This window comes from Lissotriton vulgaris, chromosome 5 (genome assembly GCF_964263255.1).
Source record: "Lissotriton vulgaris chromosome 5, aLisVul1.2, whole genome shotgun sequence".
In the NCBI taxonomy this organism is placed as follows: Eukaryota; Metazoa; Chordata; class Amphibia; order Caudata; family Salamandridae; genus Lissotriton; species Lissotriton vulgaris.
Window position 1 is genome coordinate 966511454 of NC_141693.1, and position 22204 is coordinate 966533657.

The following is a 22204-nucleotide window of genomic DNA, read 5'->3' on the forward strand; positions in this document are numbered from 1 at the left end:
TTTAACTTTTTGATAAATACAAAATTTTGATTGATAATTAATTTAGCTAAGTGTGTAATTATTTTTGTAAATTGCTAATTAATATTAATTATTTGATTGCTGATTAATTATGATAATATTGTAATACTTTTTTATTGATTTTTTTATGTGGGTTTGGGGGGTTTTAGGGGTACAGGGGAATAAGTAATTACATTTATTTTCATTAATTAAAAATTAGAACGGGAAATTAAAGGCACCTTTCTCCGTTGAAAAGGGGGTGAGGCAGGGTTGTGTGCTCGTGCCAACCCTATTCTCCCTCTTTCTTAACGGGTTAATTGAAGGTCTACTTGCCATTAAGGATATCAACTCTCCAAAACTAGCCCACCGCAAATTTCCTGCATTAATCTTTGAGGATGACATCCTGCTTCTCTTGAAATCACCAATGGGGATGCAGCGTGTGTTAAAGGAATTTAGCCAGTTTTGTAAAAAGAGGATTTTGATGGTAAATATTAAGAAGACAAAATATATGGTCTTCAACGCTAATTCTTTGAATTGCCCGCACCCAAGAATGGATGATAGACCATTAGAAGGGGTCCCTATCTTTGACTTTTTAGGTCTTACTTTAAACGATAAAATGGGGTGGGGACCCCAAATCAATAAAGCTAACCTAAAGTTAACTCAGGCTATTGGGGGGATTTTAAAAGTCCATAAGAGTTGTGCCTTACAGGTTATAAGCCCGCCGGTAGAAATCTATAAAGCAAGGGGAGCAGTTATATATGGAGCAGAACTGTGGGGACATAGCTTAGCTAATGCCCTCACTGTAACAGAAAACTATCTTTTAAGACAAATTCTGAGTCTGCCCAAAAATATACCCCTAGTACCACTAAGGATGGATCTGGATATCCTCCCAATTGCGGACCTAATTTCTTCACGCCCACTGGTGTACTGGCGACGGATGTGGAGTATCCCTGAGCTAGGCCACTATAGGGAGGAATTAAAAGTGGTAATGTCAACCATGGGGGCTGGTAGTATCCTGTGGTTGTCCTTTATTAGGGACTCTTATTGTGCATTAGGAAGGGAGGACCTATGGACCGTACCTGAGGAATCTTGCCTAGCTATTTCAAAAAAATCTTTAGCTAGTGCGTTGAAAGAGTACAAATTGACAAGTATTTTACAGACAGTTAACCCCTCTAGTCTAATCTATGGGTTTTTGGATATTAAGTCCCAATACAAATTGGAGCCAGTGTTGGATTCAATACAACCGCCATTAGCAAAGAAGTTGTTTTTGCAATTTAGATTTGGGACGCTCCGCTTCACGCTTCAACTAATAAGTGGGCGGGCACTACCCCTCACCTTTGTCCTGGGTGCCTAGTGGAGGAAGAAACAGTAATTCATGTATTGTTCTTCTGCTTGGCAAGTAAGCAGGCTAGGTCTAAGTGGGTTATTCAACTCTGTAGAAACCTGTGTATTAGAAATTACATAGAATTTTATAGGATTTTAAAATCCGATACTAACCCAGTTTATGTTGTTGCAACTTCTAAATTTCTATTTGCTATGTGGTGTAAAGGAAGGCATTTACTCAATATTTGATATGACAATAAGTAATACCAGCTCCTACTTGTCATTTCTTGTGATTCTGGACTCTGTACAAACTAAGCCTGTAAGTGTAGGTATTTGCTGAATAATTAATGCGAGAAATAGTAATACCTGCTAACTGGCTGCTATTTCAATCCTGGGCACTTTAAAAACATTGGACGTGAATCAACTTTTTTTTAAATATTCTTAGTTTAAATTATATTTTTAATGTATGTTTTAATAGATCAAAATTCCCATAATGATGATTTTCAAATGTCTACTTCCCAATGGGTGATTTTATATTGCTATGTATATTAACTAGTGTTCTTTATGATCTTGAACTTTTTTCTTGACCTGGATTTTAATATGTTGTAAATCTACATGTGCTATTATAGCTGTAATAGCCTAAATACGTTTTTTTTTTGTTTTTTTTTGTCCTCATACGCCAACAAAGATGTTTTCGGTATTGTTTATACTGAGAATCTTTATTGAAGATCTTTTTGTAGACACCCAATATGAATCTTACGGTACCACCATGTCTATAATCTGCTCAGTCTTACACTTTACCAGACCCTTGGACAGATCTTAGGGTGGTTCGTTCCGCAAAAAGGCATAATCATTGAACAAAGATGATTTATAGTCCATCGAGACAATTTATGCAAGGAGTCCAAAAATGCTTCCTTCTCTTCCATACTACTTTATCTAAACTAAGAGTGTGCCTGATTGCCCTAACCCAATCTAAATATATTGGTGCCTTAGTACTCAACCACAATTTACATATTTCTCTACGTGCTAAAATAATTAAGTATAAAAATAACTTATTACTATCTTGAGATACTATGTCGTAATTGAGGGGAATTCCAAAAAAGACTTGTTGTGTACTAACCTGTATTTCATACCCAAAGAGGGCTTTCATACCTTCTTGTACTTCAAACCAAAATTGTGATAGTTTGGTGCAAGTCATAAACATATGGAGATCATCCGCTTTTTCCAAAAAGCACTTTAGACAGCAGGGAATAGGCCCCTTTGAAATCTTAGCAATCCTGGCCGGAGACCAGTATATCCTATGGAGAGAAAACAAGTGATTCCGCTTTAAATTGGCAGGTGAGATCGTAAGATGTAGCAAATCAAAGGATACTTGCCATAAGGTCTGCAGGTCGGCATCAATTCCACTTATTTACAAAGCGGCAGAGCAATTTGGTCAAGTGTCTGGATACCTGATTAATCAAGCTAAATCAGAGTGTATGTGTTGGAATATTCCTCAGACTAATCACATTCCAATTCTGAAAAACCAAATCAGATATCTGGGAATCCAAATTACACAGGACATAAACCAACTTGCGGAAAAAAATCTTGAAAAGATCGATAAAGAAATGGCAGATTCCCTAAAAAACTGGTCACTCCTGCCTCTGACTTTAATTGGTAGGATCAATATAGTAAAATGATGGTGTTACCCAAAATAATATATATATATTTCAGAACATTCCACTTGCTTTCAAAGAAGCCAAATTAACTAAAATACAAGCTAAATGGAACTCGTTTATCTGGGCCTCAAAAGGTATAAGAATTTCTTGGAAAAAACTACGAAGGAAAAAAGGCTTGAAGGAGAAGATGGAGAGTTCAGCCTTCCAGAACACCTATGGAGAGACCAAGTTCCGAATAGCCGAAATAAGGTTTTGAAGAAAAATTATTATTAAATAATTGATCAATAATTATGTTAATAGTGTAAGTTAATATTTTTTTCCGTTTTATGAGTGGGTAGTGTGATTTATGATTTATGGGTGTACAGGGTTGGAAATTATTAAATGGTAATTAATTGTGTGTTAATTCATACAAATCATTTAATTGATAATTAATTAAGTTAATTATGTTGGTATTTAATTTTATTTTAGGTGTGGGCTGTGGGGCTTATATAGGGTATAGGGTGGGAACTAAGACAATTTTAAGTTAGAAATATTTTTAATATTTTATTTAATGGTTTTTTATTTTATAATAATTATGTTTATTGGGTAATTAATTTATTATCACATTTTAGGTGTATGGTGTATATTTTGTGGGGCATATTGCTGGAACTTAAATTTAATTGAATTATTAATAGTTTTAAATTAAATAGATAATAGTTATTGTTAATACATATTTAGGTTAATAATGTAAAATATTAGTACTTTAATGTTAATGTTAGGTTTTAGTTGTAAGTTTTGTAGGGATATATGATGGGAGTAAATTATAACTTATTTTATGAATTAAATGTATTAATAAATATTTTTGGGGAGAATTTTGTTTATATGTAAAATAATATTGTTTTAAATTTTTAATATTGTATGCAATATTTACATGATATGTTTTTATTTTCTGAAATATTTAAGTTTTCATTGTTTGTTATAATTTGATATGTAATAAAATATTTATTTTTTTATTGTTATTTGGTTTTTAAAATTAGCTTATGTATTTGTAGAAAATGTGTTTATTTGTAATGTATTACTGACTGTTGTGGGAATATTATGTTTTTTCTATTTTAAAATCCAACACTTTTTCTACTGTTTCAGTTACTGGAGTGGGAATAGTACATTTTACCCCTCCGCAATCTAACTCTTTCCCTACTCTTGAGATGAATGGAGTGGGAATAGTAAATTTTACCCCGCCACATTTCAACATTTTTCCTACTTTTGCACTGACTGGAGTGGGAATAGTCAATTTTAACCCTCCACAATCCAACACTTTCCCTACTGTTTCACTGACTGGAGTGGGAAAAGTAGATTTTACCCCTCCGCAATCCTACACTTTCCCTTCTGTTACACTAACTGGAGTGGGAATAGTCAATTTTACCCCTTCCAAACCATCACTTTCCCTACTGTTGCACTGACTGGAGCAGGAATAGTACATTTTACCCTGCCGTAATCCAACACTTTCCCTACTGTTTCATTGACTGGAGTGGGAATAGTATATATCCCCACTCTTCAATCTAACTCTTTCCCTACTGTTTCACTAACTGGTGTGGGAATAGTAAATGTTACCCTATGCAATCCAACACTTTCCCTAATGTTGCACTGACTGGAGTAGGAATATAAAATATTTTTTTGTTTAAATTATCATTTTTATTGTTTTATTATTTGTGGTGAGAATAGTAAATTGTATTTTTCTGTAATGTTATGTTTTCTGTAATTTTATATTTATTTTAGTTAGAGCAGTAAATCTTATTTTTGTGTTCTGTAACAAATGTTGTTATTGTTGTTTTGCTTTATGTGGGAGTAGTTATTAGTATGTTTATTTAGTTATTAGATAGTTTTGTATCCTATATTTTTGACTCAATAATTTATACACCGATATGTTGTTGGTCGATATTCTGTCAGTGAACCACTTTATACAATTTCTACTATACAACAAGCAGATTTACCAGTGCTGGTTAGTTAGTTTTAAATTTCTAGGGCAAGCTGCTGCAAAGTCTACAAGCAGTGCTAAGTCATATCTAGGTGTATGTCTAAGATATATTACTATCAGTTATTAAAAAGTTACATTGAAGTCTTATTAAATTGACTTCAATAATTCTGCCCAATCAGAAAGCAATACATATAAAATTATGCTAGTATGCAAAATAAATGAAAATCAACAAATCTATCTTCCTCATTTACCAGCTGCGGCCCGTGCAGGGAGTTCGGTGGGGCAGGGAGGCGGTGCGGGGGAGGGGCAGGGTGGAGGGTGGTAAACCTTGGAATATGGATATTTACAGGTAAGTAAACAATTTAATAAATAAAACGAATTTCGTAGTGCGCGCGGCATCGCATTTTGCGATGCAGGGTGCGTTACGGGTACGCTACGAAATTTGTTTTATTTATTAAATTGTTTACTTACCTGCAATTATCCATATTCCGTTGCTTACCAGCCTCTACCGTGCCCCTCCCCCGCACCGCCTCCCTGCCCAACCGAACTCCCTCCACGGGTCGCGGCTGTCATTTACATTACAATGGCATGCAAATTATATTTTTCTAGCTCTTTTTTACGTCTGAAAGTAACGAAGTGCCTTCTCGTACCAACGCTGAAATTATGTCAATACAAGATTGTGTGAATTTCTTGGTGGCTCCTCAAAACATGTAATTTACCACCTAAAATGTATGGTTTGTGGGTTATTTATTTACATTTTACAGCTGCTCTCCCACGCTGTAAATACACACACATTTTCTAATGTTAAAGATAGAAGTAAGTGCCTTTGCAACAGGGGTGTAAAGGAAGATGTTTCGCAATAGGCAAAATATATTCCTAATGGGGAAGGAAAAACAGAAGTTGCACGTACTGATGGCCATGTGTGCTTTACTTTTGCATGCATGTGATGAAAAATCTGCTTGCCTAAATCTTAAGCACTAGAGTACTCAAAGTAATTTACCGTTGTAGATATCCTTGAGGATGCACTTGTAGCTTTCTAAATCCATAAAACATTTGACATTTGACTCTAACAAAAGACCAACCAGAATGGAGCAGATTTTTCACTTTTTATTTTTTGCCTGTGTGTTTCTGACTCACTGAGATTATTTATCAGAGTATGATTTTGGTTCTTATCCTATTCCTACTTGGCCAGACTCTGTGAACAGTATTACTTGGTAGACTATTCTATTGCTTTTGTCAAGTATAGTGTAGTCATATAAACATTTAGGGGGAGGTTGAGATTTCTTGAAATACTTTCCAGCTTCCATATAATAGTGCCATGAATGATGATCTAATAGTACATAACAATGGATCATATTCACTTTATATAAATTTGTCAACAAGCAACCCCCCCTAATGGCTCTTTTAACGCAAAGTTTTATTGACTTAAATCCAAAACTTTTAGTTTGGGTTTCCTACAAATGTTAATAGAAGCCAGATGTATAGACATAGGCCAACATATTATCAGGGCCTGATCTGATACAATGAGCACTGCTTACTGCTGTTAGTTCTTAAAAGTTGATCTTTTGGGTGCTAAAGACAACCATAAGGTGCCCCCTTCACAGACAGTGTAGACAAATCTGCTCTACAAGGTTCAGCGGGTTGTACTACTGAATATCAAACCTCAAATATTGTAATACGCTAATATCGAGGACAGCATATTGAGGGGCAAAATATCAAAAGTCAAGTGCATATAGGGAAGTATAGAACTACTATTCCTACCTTCACATCTAGGTACCTTGACAATACATATAATGTGTGTATATATAAGACGCCACGCCTCTGAGGAAGAGACATTCGAAACGCGTCAGGCAAAGCGCTGGAACTGTTTAACTTACCTGCATGCCCACTCGCCTGTACCAAAGATTAAAGGTTTTGAGGTGAACCTTCCTGTTGTTCGTGTGCTTTCCTGCTTGTGTGGCTACCTCAAGAGCGTGATATATATATATATATATATATATATTGAACTCTCCAGTCCAAAGCAATTTATTGTAAGTTGGCAATATATTTCGTATATTTATTTGATGATACGATTTGTATATACCTCTATTTTTATTTTGGGTATTTTACCGTGATTCTACAAAATCTGCTTAAATGTGTTTTTCAATCATTGATACATTTGGAAAATATCTAAGTATCGCTTCTATGTTTGTTGTAACACACTACCCTCCCATGTGACGACCTCTATCCAATCACTGGCATTATAAAATGGTGTTTCATGCAAATGAACATTGTCATGTGAACAAGGCTCTTGCGAGCCGAAACGTCATGAGGCTTTTTCTGCACCTTGATTGAAAATTGGAGCACTACAGATGGTCCGTGTCCGTTAACTTTTTTTCTTGGCTGGGAATGATCCAGAGCGTGAGGAAGGTGACGGTGTGTTTAATATATTATATATATATATATATATATATATATATATATATATATATATATATATATATTCACTGAAAAAAACATAGGTTATAGACCATATATAGTTAGGAATTAGCATTTACAAAACCTTGAAAATTCACTGAAAAAACCATAGGTTATAGACCATATATAGTTAGGGATTAGCATTTGCAAAACCCTATTTTACTCGCACAAAACCATTGAAATTCCCATATATAGTTAGTTGCACTAACTATATATCGCACACCCGCAATCCACTGCTGATGATGTCACATATTACATCATTCATGACATGGTCAGTGACATCACTGATGACATCTCAAATGACATCACTGATGACATCACTGATGACATCTCATTTGACATCACTGATGACATCATCCAGTGACTGTGTTTCTGTAAAGTTTAAATATGTTTTACATATTGAAGAATGAGTGGATGTATAAGTGTCTGGATGAAGGATTTAGTAGGTGCGTGACTGACTGTATGAGTGAGTGATTAAATGTGTCTTACTAAATTCATGGGTTAGTGACTAAACTGTCTGAATGTATGCATCAGTATGTCTGTTGTTGTGTAAGCTGCTGCATGTGTTGATCAGTAGCTATATGAGTGGCTATATGGGTTGTTGATAGGTTGCCCAAGTATTTGAATGGGAGGCTGAGTGTGTGTGTGGGTGGCTGGGAGGTGTGTGACTCTGTGCATAGATATGTAAGCAGTTGATTCACTAGGTGTATGAGTTCAAGAGTGCATGTGGAAACAGCTATATGGGCGGTTGACTGTGCATGGGTGTGTTGGTGAGTGAATGGATATCTCAGTGCTACATGTGCAAGTAAGTACATATGTAAAACACAGTACATGTGAGAGTTGACATATATAAATAACTGTGGATAAGAGCCAGTGAATGTGCGAGTGGCTGTATGGATCATTGTGGGCTTGTATCAGGGATTGCATAAGAGAGTAAATATGTGTTAGAATATGTTTGACTAAGTAAAGTGTGTATAACTGTATAGTTGAGGAAATGGAGGTGTGATTGATTCTTTGCATGACTGACTAGGTGTGTGAGTAACTCCATGGATGAGTGACAGTCTGTGAGTGTCTGTTTACACTGAGTGTATGTAAGGTTATATTAGAGTCTGAAGAGGTTCATCGTATTATCACATGAGTGATGTCATCAGTGATGTAATCAGTGATGTCAAATGAGATGTCATCAGTGATGTCATCAGTGATGTCATTTGAGATGTCATCAGTGATGTCATCAGTGATGTCACTGACCATGTCATGAATGATGTAATATGTGACATCATCAGCAGTGGATTGCGGGTACGCGATATATAGTTAGTGCAACTAACTATATATGGGAATTTCAATGGTTTTGTGCGAGTAAAATAAGGTTTTGTAAATGCTAATTCCTAACTATAAATGGTCTATAACCTATGGTTTTTTCAGTGAATTTTCAAGGTTTTGTAAATGCTAATTCCTAACTATATATGGTCTATAACCTATGGTTTTTTCAGTGAATTTCAATGGTTTTTTAATAGCAAATATCAAAAGCTGTAAAATGTATTCTTCTTTTAAATGACACTTTTTCCCCAAACTGCCTTGGTATATTCCAATATATGTCAAAGACAAAAATGTAAGTGGTCCAATCAATTTTTTCCACAATTTGAGGAAGCACAGAAACATGTGAATAAATCTGTTTCTGCTTACATGAAAGACTATGGAATGGGTTTAATATACAACAATAACTTGCGTTCCAACATTCAACACATCTACAGAAGAGATGGTGTGCACTTCTCTGATGAAGGGAATAGAATATTCGTCCTTTATTTAAAAGTGTGCATTGGAACCTACTTGTAGGTACCTAAATTAGCCACAGAACACAATAGCTCTTTTCAGAGCTACCCTACCTCTGATCATTCAAAACGTTTATCTTTTTCAAAAAAAATTTTCTTCACCAAAGTACGCTCCCCGGTTCGCTTACCGGTGCGCGTACCGGGCGCTCCCCCCGCGAAATTTTCAAAAATTAAATTTTTGTATTTTTCCATATATCAGCGTCCTAATCCCCCCTCAGAAAACCTAGAGGGTCATAAACTGTCTACCGTGCCCTCTTCTACCCATTCCGTACATTGTTTGTCCTCCATCTTATGTATCAATTCTACCGATACACAAAATGGAGGACTCCCGTAACGCTGCCGGTTCGCGTACCGGGGAGCGCACCGGTAAGCGCTCGATAAAAAAAGGTGGGAAAGTAATTTACAGAAAAACTACTACAGACACTTTCACCAAATTTGGAATACTCCCTACTACATACCAGTCCCTACCATTTTCTAAAATTTGATGGAATTTCATAGAGCCATTCAAGTTGTAGCCCTGTCTAAATAACCTAAGGTAAATTACATGGCAAAAACACATTAGAAAGAGTTGACATTTTCAACCAATGATAACATTACTTTCAAGTTGTATTTTTATGTGCTGACATTTGATTGGTTTGGTACATGAATATATATGAAAAATAAGAGGGAAAGACAGCCATTTTGACTGGAACTCCCTGAGGCACATTTACAGAGCATTTCCTGAGAAACCTAAGACACTTTTCCAAAGGTAAGTTAATAGTTTTGAAGGAGAAATATGTTGTGCACCTAAAGTTATTTTTATAAAAACGTTTCCTGTTAGATATTTACTGTCCCTCAGTTATAGTTATAGATTGAGTAAGGCTTCTCTGTTGTAGTCATAGATTGAGTTAGACTTGATCACATGCAGTACTTTATATTTCTACTTCCTGCCTTGTAAAATACACTGCCCAAACATAAATTCACTCTTAAAAACTCAGAACTATGTTGTACACGTTAAGTTAAAAATAAAAATGTTGAAGTTTCTTACTTAAACTCTATTTGTCTCTCTCTTTTTATTCTACCTTAACAGCAATTATGGATAAAGAAGCACAGGAACCCAAAGTACAACCTGAAATATAGGACAATAATGATGATTTTTTTTAATGTGACAGTAGACGAACAACTGTTGGAATTTATGGACAATTTTGATAAACAAGAGACAATTTATGAAAATAAAGATCATGAAATTTCAGATAAAGTACTACTTGAAATTTCCAAAGATTTTTAAAATTAATATCAATAAAATTTTATTTATAAATTAAAAATTGTTTAAGACATTATTCATTTTTTTTCAAAATTTAAGATATAATAATAGAGTAATTATAAAAAAAAAGTCAGACTAATGGTAAAGAGTACAACATTTTTATATTACTATGTGCTCAGGGAGTGCTCAAAGGATCTGTTTCTACTTTCCCATGAATCTAGGAGAATAATTTACTTACTTGATGTGTTTTAAAAATGTGTTTTTTGACTTAAAATGGCTCAAAGGCTTTGTAAATATGCCCCATGCTGACTATGAATCTCTAGCAGTATATATCAAAAAACCTAAATGACTTCAATAAACGTTTTTAAACACATCAAGTAAGCAAATTATTCTCCCCCATTCATGGGGAATTTACTTAAATGCCCTAACACACATGAGGGCGTAGTTACAAGGCCCTTGCACCACTTTTGCATCACTTTTAACATGGGGAAAATAACTTGAAAGTGGCTCAAAGGCCTTGTAAATATGCCCCATGCTGGCTATGAAACTCTAGCAGTACATATCAAGAAACCTAAATGACTTCAAGAAACGTCTTTATACACATCAAGTAAGCAAATCATTCTCCCTGAATCATGGGGCAAGTGAAATATTTGTTTAAAGAAGCAGACACCATTTTTTCCTTCTCTGGGGTAGATCTGGAAATGCTTTTAAAGGGCACCTTTGAGCAATTGATGGCACTTTTTCCTCAAACTGCCTTGGTATATTCCAAAATATGCCAAAGACAGAAATGGAAGTGGTCTAATCAATTTTATCCACAAATTGAGAAAGCGAGGAAGCATGTAAATAAGTCTGTTTCAGCTTACATAACAAACCATGGAATGGGCTCCATCTACAACAATAACTTGCGTTACTACATGCAAGATATCTACAGAGGAGATGGTGTGCACTTCTCAGATGAGGGAAACAGAGTTTTCATACAAAGTTTAAGACTGTGTATTGGTACCTACTTAGAACTTACACAGAACCCAAAAGCTCTTTTCAGAGCTACCTTAACTATAATTACTCTTTTAAAATTTCGAATGTACCTTTTTTCACTAATTTTCACTTATGTTCGCGTCCCAGTTCACTACCCGGTTCGCGTACCGGCAGCTAACCGCGCGAAAAAATCTAAATTTTTTCTTACGACATATATGAGCCTCCTCAGCTACCCTCAGAAAACATAGGGGGTCAAGATACTTCTCCCATGCCCCCTTACACCCATTTCCCACATTGTTATTCCTCCATCTTGTGATAAAATTTGTCCAAAACACAAAATGGCGAACTCCCGTTACGCTACCGGTAAGCTACCCGGTTCGCGTACCGGGACGCGCCTCTACTACGAAAAATCGCAAACATTTTTTTGTTTGCCCCACGGGGCACTTTAATATCCCCCTCATCAATCCTAGGGGTCAGGAGGGGTCTACCTTGCCCCCTTTCCTTCTTTTCCCCCTTCGTTTTTCACCACATCTTGTCTCTCGATCCTACCGAGAGACAAGATGGCGGCCGGCCCGGACTGTTTAGAATGTTGACAGACAACGGAGAGCCAATCAGCTTCGCTTCACGAAGTTCCGTTACGCGTCAGGTACGCGAACCGGAGCGCTAACCGGAGCGCTGTCACAGATATATCTGTTTTTTAAAACGTTAATTTCTCAAAATCCACTGGAGCACATATATTGAGACATCGCAAAGGCACGTCGGGCAAACCATATCTACAATTCTGCCAAGTTTAATGTAAATCCATTCAGCCGTTCGAGCTAAAAGTGATTCCAACCGCCCTATGGAAAAATGAATGGGAAAAACACGTTTTGGGACCCTCCTTTTTTCTCGGCCCCCCCTTGACGAAACCCCCCAAATTCTCAGGGGCTGCTCAGAAACAAAATGTGCCATTTTCCTGAAAATTTCAGCCAATTCCGTCCACAAACGCCAAAGTTATTTGACATAGAATTTTCAGAAATCCCATAGGAAAAAAATCCTAACTATATATATATATTATATATATATATATATTTATATATGTATATGAGAGGTGACAAATAAAATACTTCTTGCCTGAAATATTTGCTGCTGAGGCCTGAGTTTCCTTCTTCTCCAGGTGTTTGTCTGGAAGTGGTGGGAATCGTTTCGAATATATATATATATATATATATATATATATATATATATATATAGAGAGAGAGAGAGAGAGAGAGAGAGAGAGAGAGAGAGAGAGAGAGAGAGAGAGAGAGAGAGAGAGAGAGAGAGAGAGAGAGAGAGAGAGAGAGAGAGAGAGAGAGAGAGAGAGAGAGAGAGAGAGAGAGAGAGAGAGTTAGGTGCAGAGAATCTATACTGTCTTGTAAATATCACATTTACCCTATTCTGTCCTCGATATTGTGTCTCATTGATATTCTGGTATCAATCAGGGTCGGCTTTAGTGCTGGTAATGCCTGGGGTGACATTCTTAGTTGGCACCCCACTTTACCCCATGACCTCCTCTTTGGGTTTTCTTACTACCACTCCGCAAAAGTGACCCTCATCTCTCCATAGCTCCTATCTCACATACATTTCATTTGTTTTAAAGCGCTGCTAAAGGCTGGCTTTATTAACCCACTCAGCTATCAACATAAAATACAGATCTGCTGTTCTTTACAGCAGGCACCTTAACCCTCTGCGCGACTTTATGCCAAGTCAGAACTACCACTACACAATACTCCTATCTCCCTTTCTAGCAGGAACAATAATCACAAGAGTTATCTTGACATTTCTATTGCTCCCTGGATGGTAGACCCAAAAGTAACTCTGCAGCAGGAACTTTTAAATCGTGCAATTGCTAAACACCCCCCCCCCCCCCCCCCCTCCCCGAGGTCAGTGTCCCCTCTACAGGTCAGCGCACCACCCTAAAGCCGGCCCTGGTATCGATATTAAGGGTCCACACTGGTTCAGCAGTAGTATCCATGAATGATGAACAACTCTTTTAATCCACTGTTTCCACTTACAGAGTGAGTGACGTGTACATTCTGGTGAAGAAAACAATGTTCACACTGTTTGCGATTGTGTTTATGTTGGTGTTTGTGTACTAATCCATCTGTGTGTCAATCTAACTTCAGAATGTTATTGTTGACAGTATCCAGGTTCATCAAAAACTATGACATGCCTCCTTAGGTATGCCTAGCTTCATAGCGCTCAAGTGTTTCTTCGAAGCCAGGCCAGCCAGAAAGCTTTTTAAATCACGTTATCCTTTTAATAACTCTTCAATGAACAAACATCTACACTAACTACTTAGTAGTAAGCAGCAAAGTGCAAAGCGGCAAATGTCCTGGTGCTTTTTCACCAGAACGAACAAGATATTCATTATTTGCTTCTACAAACACACCTTTCCCCAGAAAGTGACATTTAGAGACAAAATAAGCTCACGCAGAGGCACAGCCAGTGTCATCATCAGAGGTAGGTGGAATAGTTCTGTTCTTTGGGGTACTCTCTGGAATGTGGAAAATGCACACGTTATTCGTCGATTTATAAAGAAACTTAACAAATGATGATGGGGAAGGTTTTCTGAAACTCGTTGTTGATCTATGGTTTTAGGCACAGTATACATGTTAGGTAATTGATGTTGTTCTCCATTTTTATGAGTGGGCAAATAACTGTGGAGTATCTCGTTGAAAAGAAATGTCAAGATAACTGAATATTTGAAGAGATTTGCTATTAATTAAAAATAGATATTATATGCAGCTAGACATGCAAATCTGGCCCAGGCCCATTAAGCCATTGCACCATCTGCTGTGTTGGGGAAAGAGAATCAAAAAAGCTGCATTAGCTCAATCAGACAATCAGACATGATGGTATGATTTACTCACCTAAAAGTACATACTATTCAAAAGTAGATGTTGTTAAGAATTTGCCACAAGAATAACGGTGCTATCGTTTACGACTCCAATGACACAACTGTGGTATTTGTTGATCAAATCAAGTACAATTGTCTTTATTGGGTACCAAAACCTATATGCATCCAGGCACATTACCCAGAGGAAAACAGACATGTGCACTGTGTCACTTGTATGCATGGGAGAGCCTGAAAGTGGAGAGTCCATATGATTCTTTCCTTAGACTGTCCTATATCACAGAGTTCCGTTTCCAAGATACCCTGATACCAATGACTTAGTAAATGTACCAAACCAAAACAGAAAGCAAGCTGGACTGCCACCACCGCACAACCCTCTGAGCAATAAGTGAATTGTGTTTTCAGATAACAATCAATCCCATGAGAGATTACAGAAACAGTAGCAATCCAAACCCTCTTTCATTAAGGAATAACGCACTTAAGATCACTAGAAAATGTGGAATACATTTTATTTCTTTTTTTTTTTTTTTTCAAAACAAGGTTCGAGTGCACTCAGTGTGAACTGTAACCACTATAAAGGCAGATATAACGGCTATAACAGTATTTACTAAAAATGTGCTGTATGCTTTTATAGCAATTGTACCCTCATTCTACTACTTCCAAGCAGTAAAAGAATACTAGCACAACAGAAAATAAAACATATTTCGAGTTTCAAAGATGGTTCTCAGTTGTATACCTGTTTGAACAATCGGGCTTTTATTCAATGTAGTTTGTGGCTTGCTATTCTTTTCCTATGAGGCCAGCTGCACTCATAAATTCAGCCAGTGAAGTGAGCCTTCCCTTCCTGGTAGCCTTCAGTTAGAATCAGTGATATGTTTCTACACTCCATGTCCCATTGTCACCTGTTATGAAGAGTCCCCTGTAGCCCCTCTCTCTTTGTGCTCAACTTGTATAACATTATTTTACTGTTGCTGAAACTTTAAGAATAAACAATTCACAGAGACTGGCCTGATGTTATTTCACTTATTTTAATTCTGGAAGACTGAAGGGCATATTATCAAGGGGGTTTATCTCCGCTTTTGTGGCTTTAAAAGCCAAGAAAGCGGAGATACATTATCTCCCTATTACCTAGCTGTCGCTAACACCAGTTAGCGACAGCTAGTAGGAGATAACGACCATCTTGGGCCCCACTTTGCATGTCAGTGATATTTATCACTAATGACATGCAAAGTGGGCGTGCCAAGATGTTATCAACTAAAAACAGTCGCTAACATCGCTATCTCCTATTACCAACTTTTGGAGATATTTGCGCTAAGCGCGAATATCTCCAAAAGCTAACACCTGCCCTGAGCAGTTCTTAGCCATGTTATCCAATGGGAGGTGGATAACATGGCTAAGAGCATTAGCTCGGTAATGCATGAATATCGCTGACTTTTCAGCGATATTCATGCATTGCGGCGATTTTTATCGCATTTGCGATAAACCTTGGTAATACCAAGGTTTATTTGCGGTAAAAATCGCCGCAGCTCAGCGGTAAATTTTTGTCTCTAACCAAGCAATAGCGATAATTTAGCGATGATTATCGCTATTGCTTGGTAATATGCCCCTGTGTTCTTTTGAACACTAACAATAAACGAGACACGTAGTTATCAACCTTCTAGAAACTCTTTAGAAATCAATTGCAGATAAGGTAAAACATAACAGTCAGCATTTAGATCAAATACTGCAAATGTATTCAAGAAAACTTGATTCCCACGTTTCAGAAGAGAATAATATAAATATGTATCCTATTAAACACACTTCTTCAAATTTTTCACATTGATCAGCACATGTAACTCAAAAATTGGAGTACCCAGGAAAGAAGAAACTTAGTAGTCATACACTTAGCCTACTCTTGAACTGCTCCAGGCCTGCAGTTTTTCTCTGGTCCAGAGGGGAGTCATCCCATCATTTACCCCCCATGATTTTGAAGTAGTATTCCCTCCAAATATGTTTTTTTTATCCTGGCCAGGCCACCTCCATCCATCCATCCAAACCCCACCCTGAGATTTCCGTGTGGAATCGAGCTTTAAGCATACTTCTCCACTGGGCAAGACCTCCTGGAAAGTAGACTTTAAAAAATCAGTTAAAGCACGAAAGTTTATTTGTTTTGCCTTTGGGCGCCATTGCAGTATCCACAAAATTGGACATAAATGGTATGTAATGAACTCATTCAGCCACTGCTCGCCCCCACACAGATTGGAAACCTTTGTAGGAGACCCAAGAATGTATTGAAGACGTCTACAGTGATGGTCCAGCTATTTATTCCCTGTCAATTGGCTTTCTTCCTTTTTACCAACTGCAAGGACTGTGACTGAGACGACAAGTGAATATGATGCTACACGATTTGAATGGCTATCAGTATTTATGAGAATGGTTCAAAGACCATCTCGAGGTTTCTAACTTCAATGAAGAAGCTGATAACCGAGGGCCTCATTATGATGGAGGTCAGACTTTCATCCGACTGCCAACCTTTTGGAAATGGGACCGCCCGACTGGCTGTCAGAAGTCCTGCCATAGGAATTAGGATGCGACCGCCTTTGAGGTGGTCACAATCTGTGTCATTTGTATTGTGGCGTGTGCATGCAGCTGCAGCACACGCCACAATACAACAGGCTGCAGGGAATCTGTACATATTCCTGCACTATGTGGCATACATAGTACAGGGATATGTAAGGGGCACCATAGGTGCCCTTCAGGGCCCATGTTGGAGGGCCAAGGGGGAAGGGGAGCCCGCTACGGGCAGGCCCGGACTGGCCTTATCGGGCACCCGGCAATCCCCGGTGCACCACACAGGTGGGGGCTGGTTTTGGGCCCCTGGTGGCCGATTTTGTTACAGGGCCGTTTTTGCAAAATCGGCCTTGTAACAAGATCGGCCGAAAACCAGCCCTGGCAGAGAGCTCGGCGGCACCTCCAACCCCCGAGGGGGGGAGGGTGGGGGCCGGCCGAACACTTTGCCAGGGCCGGTTTTGTTTCCCAGTCCGGCCCTGGCTACGGGCCACCAATGTCCCTTTCAGCCTGCCTTTTCATGGCGGGTTAACCGCCATGAAACAGGGGGCGGAAAGGGATATAGTAATCCTTATGGCGGTGACTGAGGAGGCACCGCCACAGTTGTAGGGATACAAGTCCCTCCGACCATCGGATCTGTGGTAGTCGCTCTCTGTGACTGCCTACCATCCGCCTGCCATTATAATGTTGTGGGCGGTCAATTTGGGTCCGATGGCGGTGGGACAGCAACCAATGGGATGGTGGTGGCTGTCCCACCGCCATCATAATGAAGCCCTCAGTCACCTGTGTGGTTTATTCAGGTTTTCGACTACGGTTTGAGGTATCACCAAGGTCAACTTATCCTTATACCATCGCACAATAGGAGAAGTACAACAACGGGGCCTATGGGCACAGACACATTTACACGGGAACACTACAATCGGCATTTGGAATAGTTAGTAACTGCCTGACAATGTGCCCCCATGCATCATTTTCTGAATTTACATAAGTATCGAATAACCACTTTTATCTCGTGCAAAATATCATCATCCCTATTAAACAATTATGTTTTTTTAGTAGCAAAAGGTTGCGTGTCATTTGCGCAAGAACATTTTCTGATGGGGTGTTGAAATAATATAAACCTTTAGTGGCAGGCCTCAGACACAGGGACAATGGGGTGTTGCAGTACACCCGCATTCTTAACTCCAGTGAATTCCTGTGTTTTTACTCAGCAGGTAGTGCACACGCGGTCCATTTGATAATGAAAACTGCACAGAATTTGGCTTGTGAAGAATTTGCGATTTTATTGGACAAATTCTATCTACTTCAGTCTTTCGGCCACAGAGGAAATTCTGGGTGAAAGGTCTGTGTGTTTAGGAACACGGGGAATGTAAAAGGGTTGTGCTCTACCACAGCTACCTATCCCCCAGCTACATCCCAAGTAGTAAAGTTTTTGATCAAGAAATTACCAAAGTGATGGATTGACACTAGTGTTTATAAAGAGAGAGTCATATCGCGAAAAAGCAATTAATTTACCACACGTGACCTCAAAAAACACATATTGATTCAAGGTAAATATTTTATCTTTAAATGTATTATGTCGATCTATTTTTTTAATTGAACACAACCGGGTGCAGTTACGCAACATTTGCTGCTTGTGTGGAGACACTCAGATAAACATTTTTTTCCGATTTCTGAAAAACGCTGGTGTAATTTAAACTGCTCGGATTGTTTCTTCTCTTTATATTTTACTACCCACGATAATCGTGCAGAGGAAGTGATTGGCTCGCCGTTTTACTGAAAATTGTCAAAATTAATTAAAAGCACCACCGAAATTAGTGATCTCTGTAAATTGCGCGTGAGCAGAAATAGCATTAATGCTTGACAGACATCAACCTATGGTCTGCGCTGTGTTTGTGCTGAACCTGGCATTATTCTGTTTATGAAAGAAATAGTAAGCTGTCAGTCTTATTTGGGTACGTTTGCGTCAATTTGTAAAGACGCCGTTATAATTCAGTGCTTACATTAAACAGATGCCTCTACATAACCTTTGACCCTTATGTCACTGACTAGGCCAATGCCTGACCTTGAAGAGGGCTCAGTCTGGACTCTGAGGCGGTCTGCCCTCACATGCTTTAAACTGGGACACTACCGCTTTCCTTTTCCTTTCTTAACCAGCCTTTCAAAATTCAGTTTAGAAATGTATTCAGAGGCTCACAATGTGAAAAGCTCTGGAATCGCCGCACAAAGACATTTGAAAGCTCAACAGCGCCATCTACAGGAAGGAAGCAAGGCGTGCAGGAAGCATTTTGGAAGGGTGACTTATTGAGATTAACTCGAAATATTGCTTTCTATTGTCGCTTTATTTAAATTGGGTGCAACTATATGAATCACAATTAAACGAATGAAATCCATTTATTGGATGATTATATGCATAATTAGCGGGCAGGTGGCGTGGTGTTTTAGAGACGCGTAATCCAGGCACATTGGTGCTGGGAGAGATAGGATGAATGAATCCCTCTTTAAAAGGTCCCTCATAATGGCAGTGTCCCTCTTGAAAAATTATCTGTTGCTTGGGATGTTGTGAGAATGCACGTCTAAAGCACGACCAGCAAAACACAGTCTATAACTGAATTAATCACAAAGGGAGGAGAAATGTCACAGGCCGTGACGCACTCCACAATAAGCGAGACATATGTGGCGGGGTAGGTTACAGCGGTTTGCATTACCGCCGCATTTCAGTAGGCAATCGTGTGCCAAAATCGTAATCTGGCCATCACATTTTGGCTGTGTCTCCACGTTACAAACATAGAAGAGAAGAAGCTGCTACGACGATCCTCTTTGCGAGCTACATATCCCATCCGCAATGCAATTCAAAATATCTGAGGAAACGTGCAGGAGGTCTTGAATGTTTTTAACCCCGTGCATCGATCGATATAGAAAACGTCACGTCTCAGAAAGGTGAATGCTTTCAGAATTGAGGGCATTAAAACTTTGTGTCATCACCGTGTTTCCAAATGCTGTAGACATAGCAGACCTTCTGAGCTGCAACTTAAATTCTTAACCCATGAATGGTTGAAAACAACTTTTCCGTTAAAGTTTCTACTAAGGGGGCCACAGTGTTGGATTGGGATCAAAAAATCGGACCAGGCACATAAAAAAGTGACCAACATTTGCGTATTGCCTTTTGTGAAGAGCGATGGATACAGGAAGCAGACGGTGAAAGTATTAAGAAATACTTTATTTAAGTAAAATACAGCAAAACACAGGAGCGCAGCCTGTTCAAGTGAAGTCCAGGGAACAACTGACATAAACCACTAAACATAAACTGTGCACATGATTGACTCGAGGGACGCACTTTTGAAGAGAAACATTCTCTTCAAAAGTGCGTGCACAATGATGGAACACTGAGCGGGTGCTAAAACATGGGCGCGCCGTAGCGTGCCATGTTGACAATCAAATAAAGAACTTACATGTACTTTACATCTTCTCCCTATTTACATAAATAAAAGAAAACAAAATGACAATAAAAAGTCAATATTTAAGAAAGAAAATAATCTTTAAAACGAGTTGGGAGAGAACAATTCCTGTGAGACCTGTCAGAGGAAACAATAGAAGAAGAAGTTGCAACAACATGAGGGTCATCAGCAGCATTACATGTTGTTTCTTCAATCTGAGAATCTGAAACAAAGTTTGAATTAGGGAGTGAAATTCGAGAAGAAGAAGAACAATTATTAGCAAGTGTGTCTTCATCAGAGGTGGTACCTAAAGGGAAAAAGGAACAAGAGGACGGTTCATTTACAAATTTGGTAGTGGAAATTTTCCTTGCTTGTTCAGGAGTGAGTCTGACAATGACACGCTTACTCCACCACCCCCTTCCATCAAGAAAGAGAGATCCCTTAGATACTTTAAGGACCTGTGTGGGTAAGGAGAAGGTCGAAAGACCTTTTTTAACCTTGTTATTAAACTTAATCATGACCCAGTCTCCAACATGGAAGGGCTGAACAGAAGAAAGAAACTTTGAATTAAAATTTCTTTCTTGGGATAATTGCTTAGAAGCAACATTTACTTTGACAATTTCTTTGTCAAGACAAGCTAAACAAGAGTTATCCTTAGTTTTCAAATCTTTTAACCAAGAAGGGCAAATGTTCCCATTAGGATTTCTCTTCCTCAGGAGTCTAAAAGGGGAAACACCCGTTGTACTATGAGGGGTAACCAAATAAGACCACAATTTGCCCCTAAGAAATTTTTCTACATCTAGACTAGAAGACACAGCGGTCTGTATTCCCTCCTTGAAAAACCTATTCATTCTCTCGACTAGTCCATTGGAAGAAGGAGAGTATAATGCCACTTTAAGATGTTTGATGTCATAAGACTTGAGGAATGACTCAAACGAGGATGAACAAAAATGAGAACCATTGTCACTGACCAGCTCTCTAGGGGGACCCTCAGAGAGAAAAACTTTACTGAGAAAATCAATGGCAGCAACAGAAGTGGGAGAGTCTAAGAAGTCAAAAACACACCATTTAGAATGATAGTCAACCAGTGACACAATAAAACGTTTATTACTAGGTAAAATCTCCCAAGGACCAGAGAAATCAATAGCTAGCTTTTGCCAAGCTTCAGCAGGAAAAGGAACTGTATGCAACGGTAAAAGGGGTGTCTTCCAGTGCTTGTCCGAAACCAGACAAGTAGAACAAGACCCAATCCAGTTAGCAACATCACCATCTAGACCAGGCCACCAAAAGTGTTCCTTTAATTTCCTTGAGGTGCTGCCAACGCCAAGGTGTCCCTGATGAGCAAAGTCAAAGAGTTTTTTTCTAATACCCAAAGGAGGAACACATAAATCACCCCTAAAAATGACATCACTAGCAATGGAAAGTTCACCAGACACTTGAGCAAAGACTTTCAAGGACGCAGGGAGAGAGCGAATTTTTGGCCACCCAGAAACAATTAGGTTTTTAACATTGAGAAGAACTGAATCCTCAGAGCAACTATGCTTCCATTCAGTCTCTGATATACAAAAAGGTGAAAGGACCAACTCTTCTATGGATGCTACAACACACTCAACGTCATCAAAGGAGTCATCATCAACATCATTTTCAAGTAAAGTAAGTCTTGAAAGGGCATCAGCACGCAAATTATTGCCACCTGAAATGTGTCTAATGGTGAAATTGTACTCATGTAGTCTAGACAAAATACGAACTAATCTAGAAGAAGCCTTGCCTGTACCATTACCATTGAGAAGATGAAGTAAGGGCTTGTGATCACTGAGGAGAATAAAGTGAGAGCCCCATATAAATGTTTTGAATTTCTCAATTGCCCAAGAACAGGCAAGGGCTTCTCTTTCAATAGTGCTATAGT